At 49.5% G+C, this 20,911-nt stretch overlaps 1 protein-coding gene across 1 annotated transcript in view; it reads right to left on the minus strand.

Annotated features, from left to right (window-relative positions):
• Positions 1-20,692, minus strand: part of SPATA13 (spermatogenesis associated 13) — a 167,165-nt gene extending 146,473 nt beyond the window's left edge. Inside the window, exon 1 of the mRNA XM_070049161.2 lies at positions 20,488-20,692. The gene's annotated coding sequence lies outside the window, so the exon portion shown is untranslated. The remainder of the gene's footprint in view (positions 1-20,487) is intronic.
• Positions 20,693-20,911: the final 219 nt, after the last annotated feature.

Below are 20,911 nucleotides of genomic sequence, written 5' to 3' on the forward strand. Positions count from 1 at the left end.
CACCAAGACTGTGTAACTCCGCTATCTGTGTGGCCTCAAGAGGCATATGCATTTGTAGCATCTGCAGCTGTCAGACTGGAGATAACAAAGATAAATAGGTCCCAACTCTCAATCTGTAGGAGCTCTCAGACTAACAGGAGACAATGAAAACGACCACACAAAACAGACAGCGTCCCACACAAAACAGGTGGCGTCAGAAATTATGAGCAGGACTCATTTTACAGAGAAAAAGCAAAAAACAAAAAAACAAGGTTCAATGAAGTTAGCTGGGGCTGCCATTGTGGTGCAGTAGGTAAAGCCATTGCCTATGACGCCAGCATCCTATATGGGTGCCAGTTTGTCTCCCGACTGCTCCACTTCTAACAGCCTGGGAAAAGCTGTGGAAGATGACCCAAGTGTTTGGGTCCCTGTCACCCACATTAAGAACCTGGATGTAGCTCCTGGCTCCAGGCTCAGTCTGGCCCAACGCTGGCCACTGCAGCATCTGGGGCATGAACCAGCAGATGGAAGATCCTCCCTCCCCACCCCATAACTCTTCCAAATAAATAATCTTAAAAAAAAGTTACCTAATTTACCTGAAGCAAACCACACCAGTTACTCTGCCAAAAGCCCCGACTTATTGTGAAAGTATCTATTTCACTTATCTATGAAGACCTTCTTACTGCAACAGTCCAAATAATGACAAAATCAGAAAAGTAAAACAGTGTTTTCCCACTATGCTTTGAGTGATTAGAGAGTCAAAGAAGTTGAATAGACAGCACAATTTTCAACTCCATTTTATACTAAGGAGGAAAGAAGAGGTTTGCTAATAAAATGGTGTATACTGGGGTGGGCACTGTGACACATCAGCTTGGGACACTGTATCCCTTATTAGAGTGCTGATTTGAGTCCTGGCTGCTCCATGCTTCTGATCTTCCTGCTAATGTGCCCGGGAGAGCAGCAGGAAATGGCCCAGGTGCTTGGGTTCCTGCCACCCACATGGGAGACTGAGATGGAGTTCCTGGCTCTGGACTCCTGGCTTTAGCCTGGCCCAGCCCTGGATTTTGTGGGCATTGGGGGGAGGGGGTAAACCAGCAGACAGAAGATCTCTCTATCTCTTCTTCTCTTTCTGCCCCTTCACCTTACAAATAAAATACATCTTTTTAAAAAAGATATAAAAAACCGTGTTTATTATCTATTTATAATAAATGGCCTATCAACCAATCATTATATTATTTATTTAGATTTATGGAGTGTTTTTAGCGAATCACCAGGCTCCATTTTCACAGAAAACGCATTAGATTAAATTAAACAGCTCCAAAGTGAGAGAAAGAAGACTGAGGGTCACTTCCAGGATTCATGCCAGGACTAAGTGTACTTAACCTGGCCCTGGCCTCACTGGCTTCATTAATCAAAAGACCTGGCTTTCTGGGAAAATAACATGTTTTTGTGATCCAAAAAGCTGATCTTAAAGGGAAACTATGATGTCAAGGGGAAAAGGAGAGCAAACACCATGCTTTATATAGCTGCATTTTCTAACTATTTGTACATGTTACCTGCAAAGTAACAGACCAAGGTCTTCGCTGCCCTTCCAAAGTCAGACCTGGTAAAACAGGTTAAACTAATGCTGTGTTTACAAAACGACATGAAGTAACTTCAGTATTGATAGCAGATTTGACCTAGGCAGTCCTCATAAAGCTGTGTCATTGAGAAGACATGGCCAATGGGATCAGACAGTCAAAGGACACTGCACTGTACAAGACAGAAGCGCATTCTCTTCAAGTGCCCGTGGAACACACTGCATAGACAATACCCTGGCCATAAAACAGATCTGTTGTTCCTGTGTGCATGAAGATTCTATTTCTGGTTTTTTCTCTTATGTTTTTTAAAGATTTTATTTATTTATTTGAGATGAAGAGTCACAGACAGAGAGAGGGAGAGACAGAGAAAAAGGTCTTCCATCCATTGGTTCACTCCCCAAATGGCTTCAATGGCCGCAGCTGAGCCAGGAGCTTCATCCGTGTCTACCACATGGGTGCAGGGGGCCAAGGACTTGGGCCATCTTCCATTGCTTTCTCAGCCCAAAAGCAGAGAGCTAGATTGGAAGAGGAGCAGCTGGGACACAAACCAGGGCCCATATGGGATGCCAGTGCCACAGGCGTAGGCCCAGACTCCTGTACCACAGGGCCAGTGCCTAAAGCTTCTATTTCTTAAGAAATAAAATATAAAAAAGGACAGAAAGCTTCAGAAGTATATACTTGGCCACTATCTTCAGAATAAACTTTAGAAAGAAATACACCAGGGGCTGAGCAAACCCAGATTCCCTGCACCTTTGCCCGTGACCGGCACACTGAAGGAAACAAGCCCTCGATCCCAGGTTTTGAATTTAAAGTGACTACGTAACCTAAGGCACACAGCAGCTTCCCTGCAAAGCTTTTTTTAGTATCAATTATTTCTTCTTGTTTAGAAATTATTTGCTTATTAAATTTATTTTAAAGGCAGAGAGATGGAGAGAGAGAGAGGGATACTGTCTATCTGTTGGTTCACTCCCCAAATGCCTAACAGCTAGGGCTGGCCAGGCCAAGGCCAGGAACTAACTCTCCATTTGGGTCTCCCATGTGGGTGGCAGGGACCCAAGTCCTTGGGCCATCACTTGGTACCTCTCAGGATGCACATTAGCATGAAGCTGGATCATAAGCAGGACCAGGACTCCCATAAGGGATACGGGCATCCCAAGGACTGTATTAACTGCTACACCAAATGCCCACCACCAATATCACTTTGGAAATTCAAGCCATAGCATCTGAAACTAAAATAATCTTTGAAGTTGAATTGACCTATGCGTTCTAGAACTCATTCTTTACAGAAGCCTTTGATACTTCTATGTCTTTTTTTTGTGGAAAAAGAAAAAGATACTTGGGTCTGGGATGCCCTGGTTTGCATGTACATCCTTGGAAACCATGCCATGTCTGGAATGGAGGAAGTATTCAAGAAATTGTTTAGAAGAGATGAATAATCTAGCATTTATATTAACAATCAATTTCTCTGTTCTGGTCTAATAATTGAACTAATGATTGGATAAGTATTTAGTCAACATTAAGGTAGTTTACTCATAAACATTACTCAATAAGAAGCAATCTAGATAACCTTGAAACATTATCTTCCTCTCCTAGTTGGCAAGTTTAGCTGTTTAACCTCTGATTTTGAGAGCAACCTTGGTTCATTTCAAACTTATTTTTATTTATTTATTTGAAAGGCAGAGTTAGAGAGAGGCAGAGGCAGAGAGAGAGGGAGAGGTCTTTCATCTGCTAGTTCACTCTCTAGATGGCTGCAATAGCCAGAGCTGCACCAATCTGAAGCCAGGAGCCAGAAGCTTCATTAATCAGTTAAAAATAAATCAAAGAAAAACCCAAACACTGCTATCAATATCACTACAAAATACTCCATTGCAAGAGTAACACCATCAACCAACAGGATTAGACAGTTACAGAAGTCTCGACCCTGTAAGAGCAGAATGCACCCTGTTTTCCAGCATTTTTTAAAAATTTTTTTAATTAATTAATTTATTTTTACAGGCAGAGTGGACAGAGAGAAAGGTCTTCCTTTGCCGTTGGTTCACCCTCCAATGGCCGCTGCAGCCGGCGCACCACGCTGATCCAAAGGCAGGAGCCAGGTGCTTCTCCTGGTCTCCCATGGGGTGCAGGGCCCAAGGACTTGGGCCATCCTCCACTGCACTCCCTGGCCACAGCAGAGAACTGGCCTGGAAGAGGGGCAACCGGGACAGAATCCAGCGCCCTGACCGGGACTAGAACCCGGTGTGCCGGCGCCACAAGGCGGAGGATTAGCCTAGTGAGCCGCGGCGCCGGCTCTGTTTTCCAGCATTTCTAGAACATCTATCAAGATGTCCTGGGCCATAGCACAAACCTCAACAAATCTAAAGGAACTGAAATCATAGACAATATGTTCTCCCACTACAGAATGAGAACAAGAAAATCTCCAAACACTTGGGAAGTAAACAACACACTTCTACATAACCCACAGGAAGTCTAAAGGGAAATTTAAAAAAAAAAAAAATACTTTTAACTCTGGGCTGGCGCTGTGACAGCAGGTAAAGCTGCAGCCTGCAGTGCCGGCATCCCATATGGGCACCGGTTTGAGATCCGGTTGCTCCACTTCCAGTCCAGCTCCCTGTTATGGCCTAGGAAAGCAGTGGAAGATGATCCAAGTGTTTGGGCCGCTGCACTCATGTGAGAGACCTGGAGGAAGCTCCTGGCTCCTGGCTTTTGATAGGCCCAGCTCCAGCTGTTGTGACCATTTGGGGAGTGCCTCTGCTTCTTTTAACTCTGACTTCCAAGTAAATAAATTAAAAAAAAAATTTAACTCAATGAAAATGTAACATATCAAAAAGTGTGGGACATAGCTAAAGCAGTGCTGTGATGGAAATTTATGGGACAAAATGCATATACACGAAAAGAAGGAGTCTCTCAAATCAGTGATCTAAGCTCCTTCCTCAAAAACCTATAAAAAGGCATGCAGAAGGAAGAAATACTTAAGGATGAAAACAGCTTTAAAAGAAATTGAAAACAGAAAAATGAATTAAACAAAGAGCTGCTCTTCGAAAAGACTGATATAACTGACAAGCTTCTGGCAAGACAAAGAAGAAAAGACACAAGACACCAATATCAGCAATGAAGCAGGTTATCGCTACAGACCCTGTAGATTCCACTCCCCAGCAAAGAAAAATAATCGGGGAATACTACAAACAAATCCACACACATCACTTTGACAATGACACAAAGGACCACTTCCTCAAAAAACACAGACCGGGGCTGGTGTTGTGGCGCAGCAGGTAAAGCTGCCACCTGTGATGCTGGCCTCCCATATGGGCACCAGTTCAAGTCCCAGCTGCTCCACTTCCGATCCAGCTCCCTGCTAATGTGCCTTGGAAAAGCAGTGGAAGATGGCCTAAGAACTTGGGCCCCTGCCACTCATGTGGGAGACCTGGATGAAGCTCCTGGCTCTGGACTCCTGACTTCAACCTGACCCAGCTCTGGCCACTGCAGCCATCTGGGGAGTGAACCAATGGATGAAGATCTCTGCCTCTCTCTCTCTTTCTCTCTCAGTAACTTTGACTTTCAAATAAATTAATAAGTCTTTAAAAAAACAAAAACTACAAACCACCACAACTCACAGATTGTGAAAGGGTTAACTTCAGCAGCTCTTAGCCATTAAGGCAACTGAATCGGTAATTTTAAACTCCCCAAAAAAAGCAATCTCCAAGCACAGGTGGCTTCACTCAAAAACTCTACCAAATATTTAAATAAGAATTAACAATCAGTCCACACCATCTCTTCCAGGAAATACAAGGAAAGGGAGTGATTATTGATTCATTCTAAAAAGTTGACATTATACCTCATTTTAAAAAACACAAAAAAGAAAACTACAGGGGCCGGCACTATGCCATAGTAGGCTAAGCCTCCACCTGCGGTGCCAGCATCCCATGTGAGTGTCGGTTCAAGTCCCAGCTGCTCCACTTCCAATCCAGCTCCCTGCTGATGGCCTGGGAAAGTAGCAGAGGATGGCTCAAGTCCTTGGGCCTCTGCACCCATGTGAGAGACCTGGAATGAAGCTCTTGGCTACTGCCTTCAGCCTGGCCCAGCCTTGGCCATTGTGGCCATTTGAGGAGTGAACCAGCAGATGGAAGATCTCTCTCTCTCTCTGTCTCTCCCTCTCTCTGTAACTCTCTCTCTCAAATAAATAATCTTTAAAAAAAAAAAACTACAGACAAATATTACTCATGAATACAGACCAAAAAATGTCTTAACAAAACAGAATCCAATTGGGCAAAATATAAAATAATTGTACATATGACTCAGTGGCATTCCATTCAGGTTTATTCTGATGTCCAACACTGGTTCAGTATTTGAAAGTTAATAGTGCAACCCCACTTATTACCAGGCTAAAGAAGAAGAATTGTTATGATCACATTAATCGCTTTAGAAAAAACACTTTATAAAATTCAACACCGTTCTTCACACACACACACACATCTCTCAGAAAAACAAATACAGAAGGGAACTCTCTTCATCTTGCTAAGGAGTATCCACCAAAAACCACAGCTACCATTTTACTCAATGGTTAAAGATGGATGCCATAGCTAATGCAATAACAAGAAAAGAAAAGGTGCTATGAGCCCCAGTTCAGGTCCCTGCTGCTCCGCTTTTTACCCAGCTCCCCTCTAACGTGCCTGGGAAAAGCAGCAGAAAAGACGGTGCAAGTACTCCAGGCCCCTGTGACCCACATGGGAGACCCGGATGGAGTTCCAGGCTCCTCAGTGAAGCGTGGCACAACCCAGGTGTTGCCGTCATTTGGGGAGTGAACCACTGGATGAAAGATACCTCTCTCCCCACCTCCCTGTGAAATAAATAAGTAGTCTTTTTATAAAAAAGATGTGAACAGCTTTACAAATCAAGGCTGTGATACTGCCTGAGGTATAGACACATAGAACACAGCACCAGGAAACAGATCTATAAACCAATTTTTGAAAAAGAAGTAAAACCAGCTGAATGCAAGAGAGAAAGCCTTTTCAACAAATAGCGCTGGAGCAACTGGCCACCCAAAGAACCTCAACCAAAACTTCTTACCTGATACAAAAATGAATTCGAAGAGATCATGGATTTACAGGTAAAACCATAAAACTTTTAGAAAACAGAAATGAAATTCTTTGGGATCTAGGACTAGACAAAGTTTTAAATCTGACACCAAAAGCATAATCCATAAAAGAAAAAAATCGATCAACTGCAGTCTCATCAAAATGAAAAACTCTTGTTCTACAAAAGCTTTCACCCTGTGAAGAGGCTAAAAAGCTATGGAGACAGCGCGTTTGCAAGCCCCAGGTCTGAAAAGGGATTAGTATCTTCAGAGAATGATGCTAGGTGAAAAAAGCCAATTCCAGTTTTATAACATTTTTTGAAAGGACAAAATTACATGGAGATTAAATCAGTGAGTGTCAGGGGTACAGGCAGGGGTGGGGGCAGGAGGCAAGCAGGTGTGGTAACAGAAGGACAAACAGGAGGGACCTCCGTGCTGATGGAAACTTCTGTATCCTGACTGTACCCGTGGCAAGATCCAGGCTGAGGCACTGGACCACCGTTGTGCAAGATGTTGTCAAGGGGGAAACCGAGCAATCTCTTCACAATCTTGAAATAAAAACTTTAAGATATTAGTAGGCAAGAGTTTTGAGCTCTTAACCGATATAACTGCCTTGAAAAACTCCTACTCTTTCTTTCCACCTGCCTCTCCTGTGTCAGATGCTGACCTTCCCATCACTACTCCAGCTAATGAAAGCCATCGGTGCATCCCAGCTTTGTCTTTCTTTCACCAGGATCTAGAAGCTTGAAATTACTTTACAGAGACCTCTTCTTGAATATCCAAACCTCACCACTGGTGTGTGAAGGTTCAGCAGGACAATCAAGAACAAATTCAGAAGTCTGTGGAATTCCAGCACGGATGACCCAGCCACCCACTAGCAAGCACATGTGGCCACCTCCCCCATTAAATCGCTTGTAATTACCAACCCTCTACACCGTCTGCTTTGAAACCATTCGCCCAACCCTTGTAACATTCCTGCTGTCATTGGCATGACACCGTGGGAGAGATGCAGGATGTGGCTCCTGTACCCGTTACGCACGAGGGATACTTCCAATAGGTGCCTGATACATACTGTGTGCTATACATAGTGCTGTGTCCTGTACATATACATTCCTATGATAAAGCTTAACTTGTAAAGTAGGCACAGGAAGAGATGAACGATAACTAATAACAAAATAGAATAACAACAACAATATACTGTAATCAAAGCTACTTAGAATTGATGAATTATTCATTTTTGGAATTTTCCATTTAGTATTTTCAGACTGCTTGACTGCAGGTAACCGAAACCGCCGGAAGCAAAACTGCAGATAAGGGGAGACAACTGTCCTTATAAAACCACACAGGAGACTCACTGGCAGGCACCTGGCCTTCCCCGCACCGCACCTGTTCTCCCCTCCCCGCTGCAGCCTCCACTGGGAAGCAGCATGCGCCCTCAGCTCTGTCCTGCTGAGTTCTGAGATGAGGGCGCCCCCACCTCCCGTCCACTCAGCAGCTTCCAGGTGCCTTTGCGCTCAGACAGCAGTAGGGCCATTTCCTTAGGAGTCAAAACCCACCCAGATCTAGGGAGCCACTAGGAGACCGATTCTCGACCTCCCACTTCTCTGGGGGAAAGCGGCAGGGCTGCCCCACGGGGCAGTGCCTCCAGGCCTTCTGAATCCTGCAGGGATGAGCTGACAGAAGGGAGGGAGTAACCAGGCACGAGTGATAACCGGTCACTGGATGGCCCAGTTCTCTTTCAAACTATCGCATCAAAGAACCTCTTCCATTCAGAAAAGCAGTTATACCAGCATTGGCTTTGGGGAGTGACTTTTTTTTGTAATCCTCTCTCCAAAACAGACTAGAGTCTTCCAGCTCTGTTCGGTTGACCGAGAAGCACACCCAGAGCGGGTGGCTGTGCCAGTTCAGCCTAACACGGACCCAGGAAGCCTCCTGCTGAGCAGGTCTCTGTTCACAGTGCTCTGTCTCTCCCAGACTGATCTAAAGAGATACTCACTATCTCCATCTCAGAAGAAAAGGGTTCCCAGGGACACAAAGTGTTCTGCAAAGGCCCAACCTGAGGACAACAGAGGGGCCCTGTGCCGAGGAAGACGTGGCTTCCACAGGGACAACTTTCCAGGAAAGCCTAGAAAACAGCACAGTTCCTCCTTCCTCCAGGGCTGGGGAACACTGTCTCTGCCAAGGGCCATCTGGATATTCGCAATGTCATTCGCGGGCCATACAAAACAATCAACTTAAAAATTAGCCTGCCATAGATGTATTGAATGTCAAGTGCCCCCTGTGGTCGCCTTGGCAGGGCCAGACCAAATGATTTCCCAGGCCTTCTGTGGCCCACAGGCAGGCCGATCCCCACTCCTGCTTTACAGGCTCCCCATCCCTGCGTGAAAAACAAAACAAAACAAAAACAAAAACATACCAACTGGAAGAGACTGCAAGTGTTTAGCAGGACATCAATCAAAACGTCAGCATCTACTCGGATGATTCAAACTCGGTAGTCCAGCAGGCACTGATACCTGAGAAGCCGCCGTGCTTTAGAGTAACTGTTGCATGGGACATGACTTAATCAATCTCAGCTGGCTTTAAACATAGCCCCGGGAAGTCATAGTGAGTACCTGCTTTCAGGAATTTTAGCATGAAATATAAGAAAGCATGTGGCAGCGGCTCCTATATTTATTATCGGGTTTAAGCTATTCACCGGCAAACATTTGAAGGCTAACACGTAAATGGAAGACATGACGTGGTGATGTCAAACCATTCTAAAAGGCCTGAAGGCCTGAGGGCCAGATCCCATCAAGGCAGGGAGCTTTAAGGAAGAGATCCGATCAACAAGAAGGGTTAGGAAAAGCAGGAAGAGTGCTTGCTTCCTCCTCCCAGCGAACGCTGGCACGCAAGTGTCCAGCTCGCTCTGAGCACGGAGGATTTTTCCTAATTTGGAGGGGCACCCTGAGAGGCACAGGTGGTCTGCAGGCACAGCAAGCAGATGTGAGAGGAGAGCAAGGATTGACAGGGCCATGAGTGCCCACTCCTTGAAGCTGAATATTCTAGCCCAGAAGGAACCACCTAGAGAAAGAGTCAAGGAGGGCAGAGCTGAGCACCACCTGAGTCACGGTTGGGACTGAACCTCAGGAACCTGCAGGGGCCAGCATGGTGGCATCATGTTCCAGGATGAGCTGGGGCGGGGTGGGGGTGTACAGGACATTGGGCCACATCCCAGAGTTCAAGAACTGGGCCTGTGGTGTTGTGGTGGGTTAAACTGCTGCCTGTGACACCAGCATCCCATAAGGGTGCCGGTTCAAATTCCGGCTGCTCCACTTCTGATCCAGTTCCCTGCTGATGTTCTTGGGAAAGCAGTGGAAGATAGCCCAAGTCCTTGGGCCCCTGCATCCATGTGGGAGACTCGGAAGAAGCTCCTGGCTCCTGGCTTTGGCCTGGCTCAGCCCTGCGTATTGCGGCCATTTGGGGACTGAACCAGCATGTAGAAGAACTCTATATCCCTCTCACTCTCTCTCTCTCTCTCTGTAACTGGGCCTTTCAAATAAATAATTCTTTAAAAAAGAACTGGGCCTAGAGAAGGTGCCTGCCTTCAGATGACTCAGCATCTGGCAGAGCCGATGCCGGCGGGTAAGGGCAGCAGTGGCCAACACGCCCACTTCACCGTGGGAAAGCACTCAGAATGGAATGGATAGGTTCCAGCATCTGGGAACATCATCAGGTGCACTTCCGTACTGCACACGGAAGCTATGCGGTCTATACCGCATTGATGGATGGTGCGGCCTATTTAATCCTAGGGCCATGTGAACAGAACATGAGATTAAATCAAGCATGAGGGAGAATGATGCAATCCAGGAGATGTAGAAGGCCACCGCTACTACATAACAACATTCAACAACAGACTGCACAGAAGGTGGTCCCCTAAGATCCTACCGCCTAGTGGCGTCACAGACATCTTAGTTTGTGTAGGTGTACTCCACAAAGTTCTCAAAATGACAAAATCTCCTAACCTGCCTTTCTCAGAACGTGCTCCCATCATTACACCATGAACCACTGTGCAGCTGGCGCCCCGACAATCACATCCATTCACAGGCTGGAAATCAGTCTCCCAACTCACACCTCAAGTCATGAAAAAACCGAAATACTCAAAAGCAGCCGCCAACTCTCCTCGGTCAGGGCCCTGGTGTTTAAGTCACTGACTAAGGCCAGGGGTCCGAGACCTGACTAGGGGAGTGGAACTTGGCACGGGTTAGCAAGCAAAGCAGAGCAGAACGTTCCAGCCCATCACCCACCAGCTCCCCCACATATCACAGCCATGAAGGGGAACTGGGAGCAGAGTGAGAGCCACGCTCTTTTCTAGGAAGTGCAGGGACCCACGGTTCTGGCAGAGTTGCCTGAGGCCACACAGAGACACTCTGAGCCAGCTTTGAGCTGAATTTGGTCGAATAAACAGGATCTGCAGTAAGATGAGCTGGGCCATCCACCCTGGGGATTTTAGGTTTGTTTTAGAAAAGCCAGAAGTAGAGAAACATAGAAAGCAGCTCTGGCAGATCATAAAATACACCGCATGAAAGAATACAGTATTTAGTGTTCCAAGCATAGTATAGATTACTTACGAGGTTTTAAAAATTGTTGTATTTTTAAATTTTCTCATTTAAATACATATGTTCTTTTTCGATATAACTGAAGCTGCAGATATTAATACATCCCCTTCCTTCTTTGTTTCAAATGAGGGTTGGAGGGATGTTATTTCAGAAGGATCCATGGACCATTTCAGCAGGGGCAATTGCTTTGAAGGGCTGTATTTCTAAACCCTATTCAGCCCGTGGGTAAGGCGGGTGACAATGGTAAGGCCACACAATGGAGGCCAGTCTTTACCATAAAACACTGAGCTGTTTCTGTGGGGCTGTACAAAAGTTTGCCTACTGGTGGATTTCTGCTTAGCAGCCGGGCAGCAGAATCCCCTTAGTGAATCAATTCTTTCCATTCAAATGTTCTAGGGCCAACCTCTCAGTAAACAGCCATGACTCGCAAGCCTGCGGGGCCAAACAAAACCAGAAGCCTAATCGAACCTTTCCACGGAAAGAGAAACAAATCACAAATTCCAGACATGCGTTCACAAACTTGTATTTTTCATTTATATAATTAATTTGCCCACACTACCAGGGCTGCTTCAGCACCAAAATAAACTAGAGCTTGAACAGAATCACGGGTTTCCTTCCAAGGCGACCATGTGCAGTGGGTTGAGTCCTACGGTCTTAGGTCAACTCAGTTTTAATAACTTGTCAGAATATTTTAGAGCAATTGTTGCATGGGGCTTGATTTAATTAATCTCAGCAGGGTTCAAAGAAGGCCCGTGAAATCAACATGAAAAATGTCCTTCAGATGTTCTATTATTAAAAGCTGAGTAATTATGTCCCCCAAAGAAACATGTATAGAGAAGTCTGCTGTCGTAAACTGGAACCAAGAGAAAGACATACGCAAGCTGACGAAGACAGAAATGTGGAACTGCTAGGTAGGAGTTTGTCCAAACCAGGTGCTCATCAAATATTTCTCGAATGAATAAAACAATGAATATGTATGACAGGATATGCAAACAGACTATATATTCTTTTATTTAAAGATTTAGTTATTTATTTTGAAAGAGTTACAGAGAGAGAAGAAGAGACAGAAATAGAGAGATCTTCTGTCTACTAGTTCTCTCCCCAAATAGCCAGAGCTTCATTTGAGTCTCCCATTTACGCAGCAGGGGGCCCAAGCACTTGGGCCATCTTCTGCTACTTTTCCCAGACCATTAACAAGGAGCTGGATTGGAAGTGGAGCAGCCGGCACACGAACCAGTACCCATATTGGAATGCCGGAGTTGTAGGCTACAGCTTTACCTCTACACCACAATGTCGGCCCCTAGACTACATATTCTTTCAGATACTGTTTAGAAATACATAACTTACAGTGACATTTAAATCCAAGAAGACAAACTAGTTGCCAAAGAAAGACCAAGCCTAGAGATGGATTGCATGTATTGGAAAACTGGTATTGAATTATAAATGATGGGATTAGGGGAGATACAGACTCTCTGGGCATCTGATTCACCTGGATATCCTCACGTGTGCTGTAAAGTGCTGGTATTTCATGATGCTAGAATCTGGTTATTTCAAAACTTCAATTTTTACTGTACAGAAGTAAGCAAAATAGTGCCAGATGCTGGGAAGATTGGCTTGGTGGGAGCCATGTGCTCTGCTCACAGCACCGTCTTTTGTGTGTGCTTGAAGGGTGCTCACAGAATCAGATGTGGGGCTGTTCTACTTCACCTCTCCAAACAAGACAGAACGCACCATATCTCCAAACGGACTTGCACTGACACAGGACAAGCAGTCAGCATACTTTCTTCTCATTCCTAAACACCAGCCTCTGTCACCACACAAACCCTAAGCAATTCCTGTGTCCCAGGTGCACTCTTCCTAACACTGAAAGAGTGACATATTTCGTCCTCTCAACAGCCTGTGGCAGTGGTTCCCAAACTCCAGGCACACGGGACCTGGGATAGTCAGGTCCCTTATATAAAACGACGTAACGCACGGAGCCTACACGCATCCTCCCGCAGACTTTAGATCATCTCTAGATGACTTATAACACCTAACACAACGCAGGCGAATCGCTGCTGTACAACAACAAGAGAAAAGCTTGTACACACTTAGACCCACTTTTTTTTTTTTTTTTTTTTTTTTACAGGCAGAGTTAGACAGTGAGAGAGAGAGACAGACAGAAAGGTCTTCTTTCCATTGGGTCACCCCCAAAATGGCCACTACAGCTGGTGCACTGCACCAATCCAAAGCCAGGAGCCAGATGCTTCCTCCTGGTCTCCCATGCGTAGACCCACTTTTTTCAAATTCCCAATCCAGTTGGTTGAATCGATGGGTATGGAAGCCTGTGGCTACCGGGGGATTTCAGACAGCTGCCCGGCCCATCCCTCTCTTCTACCAAGTAGGACACAGCAAGAAAACCTTCATCAGAAAGCCACACCAGGGTTTTGATCTTGGACTTCCCTGCCTCCTGGACAGTGAGAAACGCATTTCTCTTCTTTACACAATATCCAGTCTAAAGTATTTGGCTATAGCAGTAGGAGTGCACCAAGACAGAGCCTATCCATAATTTTAAGATTAGGCAGCTGAGGCACAGAGAGGTTAGGACCTTCCCAAGGTTGCCCAGCCAGCTGACAACAGGGCTGGGATCTGAATCCAAGTTGTCTGAGGACTGCCATTCCCTAGGAAGTCACAATAGCTACAGGTGCCATGGAAATCACGTAGAGTGTGCCAGTGACAGGAAGCAGTGGCAGGCACAGTGACCCAGTAGGTTAAGCCTCTGCCTGAGATACCTGCATTCCTAGCAGAGTGCCAGTTGGAATTCCTTGATGATAGCAACAGATGATGGTTCAAGTACTTGGGTCCCTGAAACCCATGTAGGAGACCTGATGGAGTTCCTGGCTACTCGCTTTGGACTGGCCCAGGCCTGGCTGTTTGGGCATTTGGGAAGTGAACACCAGCAGACAGAAGATCTCTGTGTTTCTCTCTCCGCACCCCCACCCCTGCTCTAGGCACTGAGACTTTCACATAAATAAATCAGTAAATTTTTTTTTTTTAAATGGAGGGACCAGCACTGTGGGCTAAAGCCTCTGCCTGTGGTGCCAGCATCCCATTATTAACTTAGCTGTCACACAGTGATTCCTGTGCAGTAATGGAGACAGAAGAAGATCCCTGGGTCTAAATTCTCACTTAAGAAGAATGAGAATATGGGGGCTGGCACTGTGGCATAGTAGGTTAAGCCTCCATCTGCGATACTGGCATCCCATATGGACGCTGATTCGTGTCCCAATTACTCCACCTCTGATCCACCTCCCTGCTAATGCACCTGGGAAAGCAGTAGAGGATGCCCCAAGTGCTTGGGCCCCTGAACCCACATGGGAGACCCAGAAGAAGCTCCTGGTTCCTGGCTTTGGATCAGCCCAGCTCCAATCATTTGGGGAGTGAACCAGCAGATGGAAGACCTCTCCCTCTGTCCCTCCCTCTCTCTGTCCATAACTCTGCCTCTCAAATAAATAAATAAAATAAAAACGAAAGGAAAAACAATGACAGGAACCAGGGTTGGCAACAGAAACAGTGTGTCAGAAATGTGGATGGCCTTGAGCTTGAGGGGGCCTCCGCAGCCCCAGCCGGGGGCACGGGCAGGTCACAGACCTTTGAGAGATGAGCCTGCACTGGGAAGAGAAGTTGTCTGGGCCCGCATCTGGCCTGGGGTGAAGGTACCCACACCGCACAGTGGAGCGCCTGGGTTCCATTCCCAGATCATGACTCCAGCTTCGTGCTAAAACAGACCCTGGGAGCCGCAGTGTGGGCTCAGCTAGTTGGATACTTGCCATCCAGGGAGAACTGGATTGAGCTCTGTACTTCGGCTTGACCACTCACAACTCCAGTGGGCATCTGAGGAGTAAACCACAGGATGGGCATTTCCCTCGCATAATAGAAACGTCTATCCTATGAAAGTGACCTGGAAGGTGTGCGAAAATACACATCACTGGGCTGCAGCCCCAGAACCTCTAACTCAGTAGGTCTGGGGATGGGGAGGAGCCCTGGAATCCGCTTTCCTAACAAATTCCCAAGTGCTGCTGATGCTGGAACCACGTTCTAAGCACTCAGATTCAGCCATGAGTGAAAAACTGGAGCCTGGGGTCACACGGAACAGTTTGAGGGTCCCGAGAGTCGCCAAGCTGCATTTGTCCCCAGAGGCTACAGCACCTCCTCTGTCCTCCTCCTGCCCCAGCCTGCTCCCTCTTCTGTTCAGATTCAGCCGAGTTTACTGAGATCCTCCTCCAGGAAGCCTTCCTGGATTTTTGGCCCCAGACCAGCATGCTCACACTTTTCACTACTTTGCCCACCTTTCTTCCTGGACCAGAATGTGAGTCTATTTACGAAAGTGCTTTGAATTAATCTCCCCATCTTTAACATCTAGCACACAGCCTGCTGCGTGCAAGACAGCAAGTGTTAGGTATGCATCTGGCCCTCCAAACCTGCACGAAAGCTACTACCACCCCCACCTTGTGCCATCGAATCTGCACAATCCCCCACCCCCTCCCTGAGGCGGCAGTTCATGATCAATGGGCAAGAAGCTCACAGGAGACAGGCACTGCCAGGAAGGGAGCACCCGACACACACTGCTGAAGTTCTCTTTCAGCCGTCAGGAGTGCGACATACAAGTGTACGGTACACCGTTAGGACTCCAGACACCTGCACATCTACCTAGATCAGGGGTGGGGAACGTAACAGGCCCACAAAATCATTTGGTGTGGCCCTGGCAAGGCAACCGCAGGGAGGGCTCAAAATTCCATGCATCTGCAGCCGGCTCATTTTTCAGTCCATAATTTTGTATGGCCCGCGAATGACGTTACAGATATCCAAATGAGGCAGGGGAAAAAGCTTCCCCGCCCAGATCTAGATCATGCCTGGTTGCTGAGGGCAGAGGGCCTGACGTCAGAAACTAGCTGAGTGAGTCTGAATTGTAATTTTAACACTCAAGTGCAACAGATGTGCACTGTTCCTATCCCACAGAACAGTATCCCCGTGAACAGCTGCCATCAAAGTTCCCATCCACAACACCTGCTGAACACATCGCCTTGCTGCCTCCAGACCCGCCTGCCGTAGGACTCAGATTCACCTTCCCTTGCACCTGCCCAGACCTGGGCTAAGAGGCTCCTTGCCCAGTTGCCTACTGTCTAAGTGAGAGGCCCTGGGTCGGGCTGTGACTGGGAGGGGCCCTAGGAGGGGGCAGGGCAGGGCAGGGCCGCCAGGTAGCCCAGGAGGCTGAGGAAGACCCCTGGGGCCAGAGACCTTGCAGGCTGCCTCCCTCCATCAAGACCTTTCAATCCGGCCACTTCCGGCTTACACTCTTTTTCTTCAGGGACAGCTCACCAGTCTCAGGAAAACCCACTCTGCCACAGTGGCAGTGAATGGGGACCAGGGAGAAAGCCTGGCCCTTACCCCTCCCAGACTGGACTCCTCTCTGAGTTACTCAAACCAGAGGCTGAATCCAGAGCAGGAAGACAAGAGGTAGGCTTCCAAGTCCTCATCAGGCAGGCTCAAGATCCCTAAAATTATGACATCTGAGCTCTCAAGTGTCCCACGGAGACACAAGGCGGTCCCGCCTCAGGGAAACAGGGGACGTGACTTCCGGCCAGGAGATGGGGTCCTCCGTGCTCCTGGTTGGGGGAGCTGACAGTTCTACGTCTAGGACGCTGAACAGAGCGGCACAGATGAGGCATCACTCGCAATCACCAGCGCTGACGTCCCAACCCCAGCAAAGTGCCACAACCTCGAAGCAAACCCACGGAGCATCCTCTGTGCCTCGTGGCGATGCCACGACTGGGCCTGCCAGGCCCAGAGCGAGTCATGCACACAGGGAAGGGAGGAGCACAGGCATGGAGAGCGGCCCCGGGACTCCCCTCGAGCCCTGGGGCTGCTGTTCCCTCTCCCTCCTGAGTTCTTGCTTCAGCTCAGCAGCAGGAACCTGCAGCAGTTACAAGCCACGGGGACAGCCGCAAAGAAAGAGGCACCTGGCTCTCCTAAGCCGGGTAGCCCCAGGTTCGAATCTCAGTCCCGTCACTGACTCTGGGTCTTTGGTCACAAAAACTTCCCCTGACGCCTGTATCCCTTTAGGGAGCAGCGACACCTCAATGGCTGCTCAGGTGTGACAATCCTAGTCTGAACCGCACCACATACAGGAGGACTTGCCCACGGGTCTCCTCTCTTCTCCCAAGCATGGCAGCGATGGCCCATCTCATTCTAGATGGGGAAGTTGCACGTGGGGTCGCTACACACAACTCGGACCTCAGAGCACCGTCCTCAGTGCCGTCAAGAACGGCAGCTATGCAAGGAGGTGAGTATGGGGTGAACAGTCTCCCGCACACTCCCTGGGCCCAGAGAGGGCCAGGAGAGGGGGATTACACAGGGATGGAGCAGAGGCACAGGTGCAGGTCCAGGGAAGAAGGGCGTGGGCCCGGCAAAGGCCAATATACAATCAGCAGCTACTCTGTGCCTACACAGACCGGCTTCCCCCACTGCTGTTTGATGGGTAACACAGGGATGCAGAAAGTCACATACACACTTCACACTAATGCCTCTCTCTCTCTCTGCAAATGGCGAAGACCCTCAAGCACTCCAGCTACTGGTTTTCAAAGTGCCGCGTGGTACCTGGAAGCCAGGCCCCTTTGGTGTTCCTCCTGGTGTCGTGGAAATAACTGGAATGTTCTTTCCTGCAACACTGGAATTTTAGACTTCCGTGATGTATGCCCATTACCTGCCCTGGTAGCAAGCCTGTTTTCATGTGTAGCTTTCACACACAAAAGGAAGAAATCCACAGATGATTTCCATTCTGAGCCTCTCAGCTAAGGCAAGGAAGCAACAGAAAGTCGCTTTTAGCACTAAGCAGAGGTCAAACCACAGAGCACAGGGCCACGCAGGAGCCCTGGGCCAGTGGTCAGAAGACTTAGGTGTGGAGCCAACGCTTTTGTCCTGCTGCTCCCCATTGGATGCAAGGGGCCACAGTTTCCCTAAGGTCCCTTCCGGCTTCCACGGTGCACAGCTTTCCCGGGGCTCTGCTTCAGTCTCTGTCACAGTAGAAAGCTGGCCTCCAACTCCAGGAAGGTGCAGCCTAACAAGGAAATGTCTGATCGGGGCTCTAAGATTAGGAACTCAGTTGGAGATAAACAAGACCCATAAATCACACAGCCTTCAGGGACCCCAGATGTCCACCTGCCAAAGTGAAACTGAACTTCCCCTGTACAGGAGGAGACCGTTGGCGATAGCCTTTTTTTATGACACTTTCTTCAAGGTTGCCTGTGGCTGAGGGCCAGGCAAAAGCAGGGATGAGTGAGTGTACAGTCGGTCCGGACTGTCCCAAGCTCTCTCGGGAACACCCAGCATTGGGTCCCCCTCACCACCACCACCCTGCACTGCCCTACAGGTGTGGAGTTTGTGCCCTCAACTGGTGTACACTGAAAACTAAAACATGTCAAAGAATGACCTCATTCCCAAAGCTGAACTCCCGCCCAAGTCTGAGTTCAAGAGGCTGGGGACAAGGAACCCGGGCCAACAGGTGAGAAAGGGGCTTCCAGCATCAGCCAGCCAGGAGAAACCCCTTTCCGAGCCTCCCTTTCCTCCTCTCCAAGATGGGACAGTGGTTGTTCCTGGGCTACAGGGCTGTGAGGATTTGAAGTGAGTAAGCACAGGGCTGGGCACTCACTGTTTAATAAAAGGTATCTCGAGGCAATGGAATCATCATTCCAGGACTACCTATAGGATTTGGCCTAAAGGAAGAAAATAGAGGCAGAGGGGAAGGTTCCACAGCCTCCTGGGGAAAGGCTGCTGCTTACCTCCCCCCTTCTTCCCCCTCGCCAGATGTTCTGAGCTGCAGATGTATGCAGGGAAGGTCAGGGTAGCAGGAAAGGTGCCGAAAGAACCCCGGGGATGTTGATGGAGTGCGGAACCAGCACGAGGAAGCTGAGGGCAGCAGCAGCAGGCACCTGTCGGGGAGTGGCAGGCAAAGGGGCAGAGAGTGCCTGCGGAGTGGGGGGGTGGGGAGGAACAGCCAGGAAGAAGGAAGAAACCCACAGGGGCACTGGTGCACAAATATCATCCAAGTGGGAGGGAGGAAGACGGCAGGTGTGGGGGCCCACGGGGGTACACGAGACTTTGAATATTGGGATGTTAAGAAACAGCCTCACACAACTGGGAAGGATGGGGGGAGGGGCAGAGAACAAGGTTCAGCCGCACATGGTGGGGTGCCTGATTCAGAGCACAATGCAGCCAGGGAAGACAGCGTGTGTGTGTGTGTGTGTGTGTGTGTGTGTGCGTGTGTGGAGGGGGAGCATCAGAGAAAAGGGGCACCTGTTAAGACAGGTGGGAAGGGAAAGGGGAGTGCAATTTCTGTGCCTCTCAGCAGACCAAAGAAACATAAAGCCAAGAACGGGCTGGGTGGGGAAAAGAGCAAGCCAAAGAAAGCAGAGGTGAAGTACCAGGAAACCTTGGGGAGCAGCGGAGAGCCTCGCCAACACGTGTGGAACACAGTCAAATTATCCGACTTAGCGGCACCACGGCCCGCCGCTGAGGCGCGAGCGACCACAGGGGCTGTGTTTGCAGGGAGGGGAATTTGCTCAGGCTCTGGAACTCCGCGCACAGCGGCACCGGCGGCCGCCAGCGCCGGGCAGCCGAGGTCCCCCCTGAGTGTGGCCGCAGTGGCCCGTGGCCGGGGCCAGTGAGTCAACCTCCCCACCTCCCTAACACACGCGCAACCAAACCGGCCCCGCCAGCTCGCCCCCCTCCAGTCCAGGGACGGCAGGCGCCGGCTCCCTGAGCCTTTCTCCTGCAATAAGATCCGGTTGGGAGATGGGGAGAAACTTGCTTTCTAAGTTAGATCCCTTCCCGGTGCCCTGGATGCGCAGGTCCAGCCGCCGCCGGAGGGAGGGAGCGAGTCGTTCAAGGGGACCTGGACACCACCAGGCTCCCCCAAGCTCTGTCCGCCCGCCCGGCGCAGGGAGCGCGGGGTAAAGTTTCAGGATAATCCCTGGACAGGTCCTGCTGGAAACGGCCTTTCGCAAGAACACCACCCGTACATCTGCCCCAGGGCGATGCGGCTCCGAGCAGCTCGCGGGCAAGGAACACCCACAGTGGCCCAACAGGTGAGCGGCGCTTGCGTTAGAGGCGCTGGGAGCAGGGCGCCCCCACGCCAAGAAAGCCGTCGCCGGGAGAGCAATTCTCACCTAACAGACCGCGCCCCGCGCCCGCCCGGCAGAGTCACGCGCCGCCGGTGCAGCCTCACCTAGTGCAGCCCCTACTCGGCGGAGCCTCCAAAGTCGGCGTTTCCAAGTCGTTCCTGCATCTCCAGGACGGCGCAGCCCAGAGCTCGCCGCGCCCTCGGAGTGTGTGCTCCGGTGCTTGGCCTGGGCGCTGGCGGCGCGCTAGGCGGCCGCGGGAGAAAGCCAGGCGCGCACTAGCCGCTCGCGCCGGCTCCCGGGGCCACGCCCCCGGCCCCGAACCACGCCCCCGGCCCGGCTCCTCGCAGGCCACGCCCCCAAGCCGACCCCCCCCCGCTCGACCCTAGGACACGCCCCCCAGACCTGCACCCTGAACACAGGCCACGCCCCTGACCCGGCCCTCCCCGTCGTCCCTCAGAGCCACTTCCCGCCCCACCCCCACTCCCACCAGATTGCACCCTCGAGCCGCCCTCGCTCGCCCACCCCAGC

Source organism: Oryctolagus cuniculus, chromosome 9 (assembly GCF_051225735.1).
Source record: "Oryctolagus cuniculus isolate XC-2025 breed Fujian yellow rabbit chromosome 9, ASM5122573v1, whole genome shotgun sequence".
In the NCBI taxonomy this organism is placed as follows: Eukaryota; Metazoa; Chordata; class Mammalia; order Lagomorpha; family Leporidae; genus Oryctolagus; species Oryctolagus cuniculus.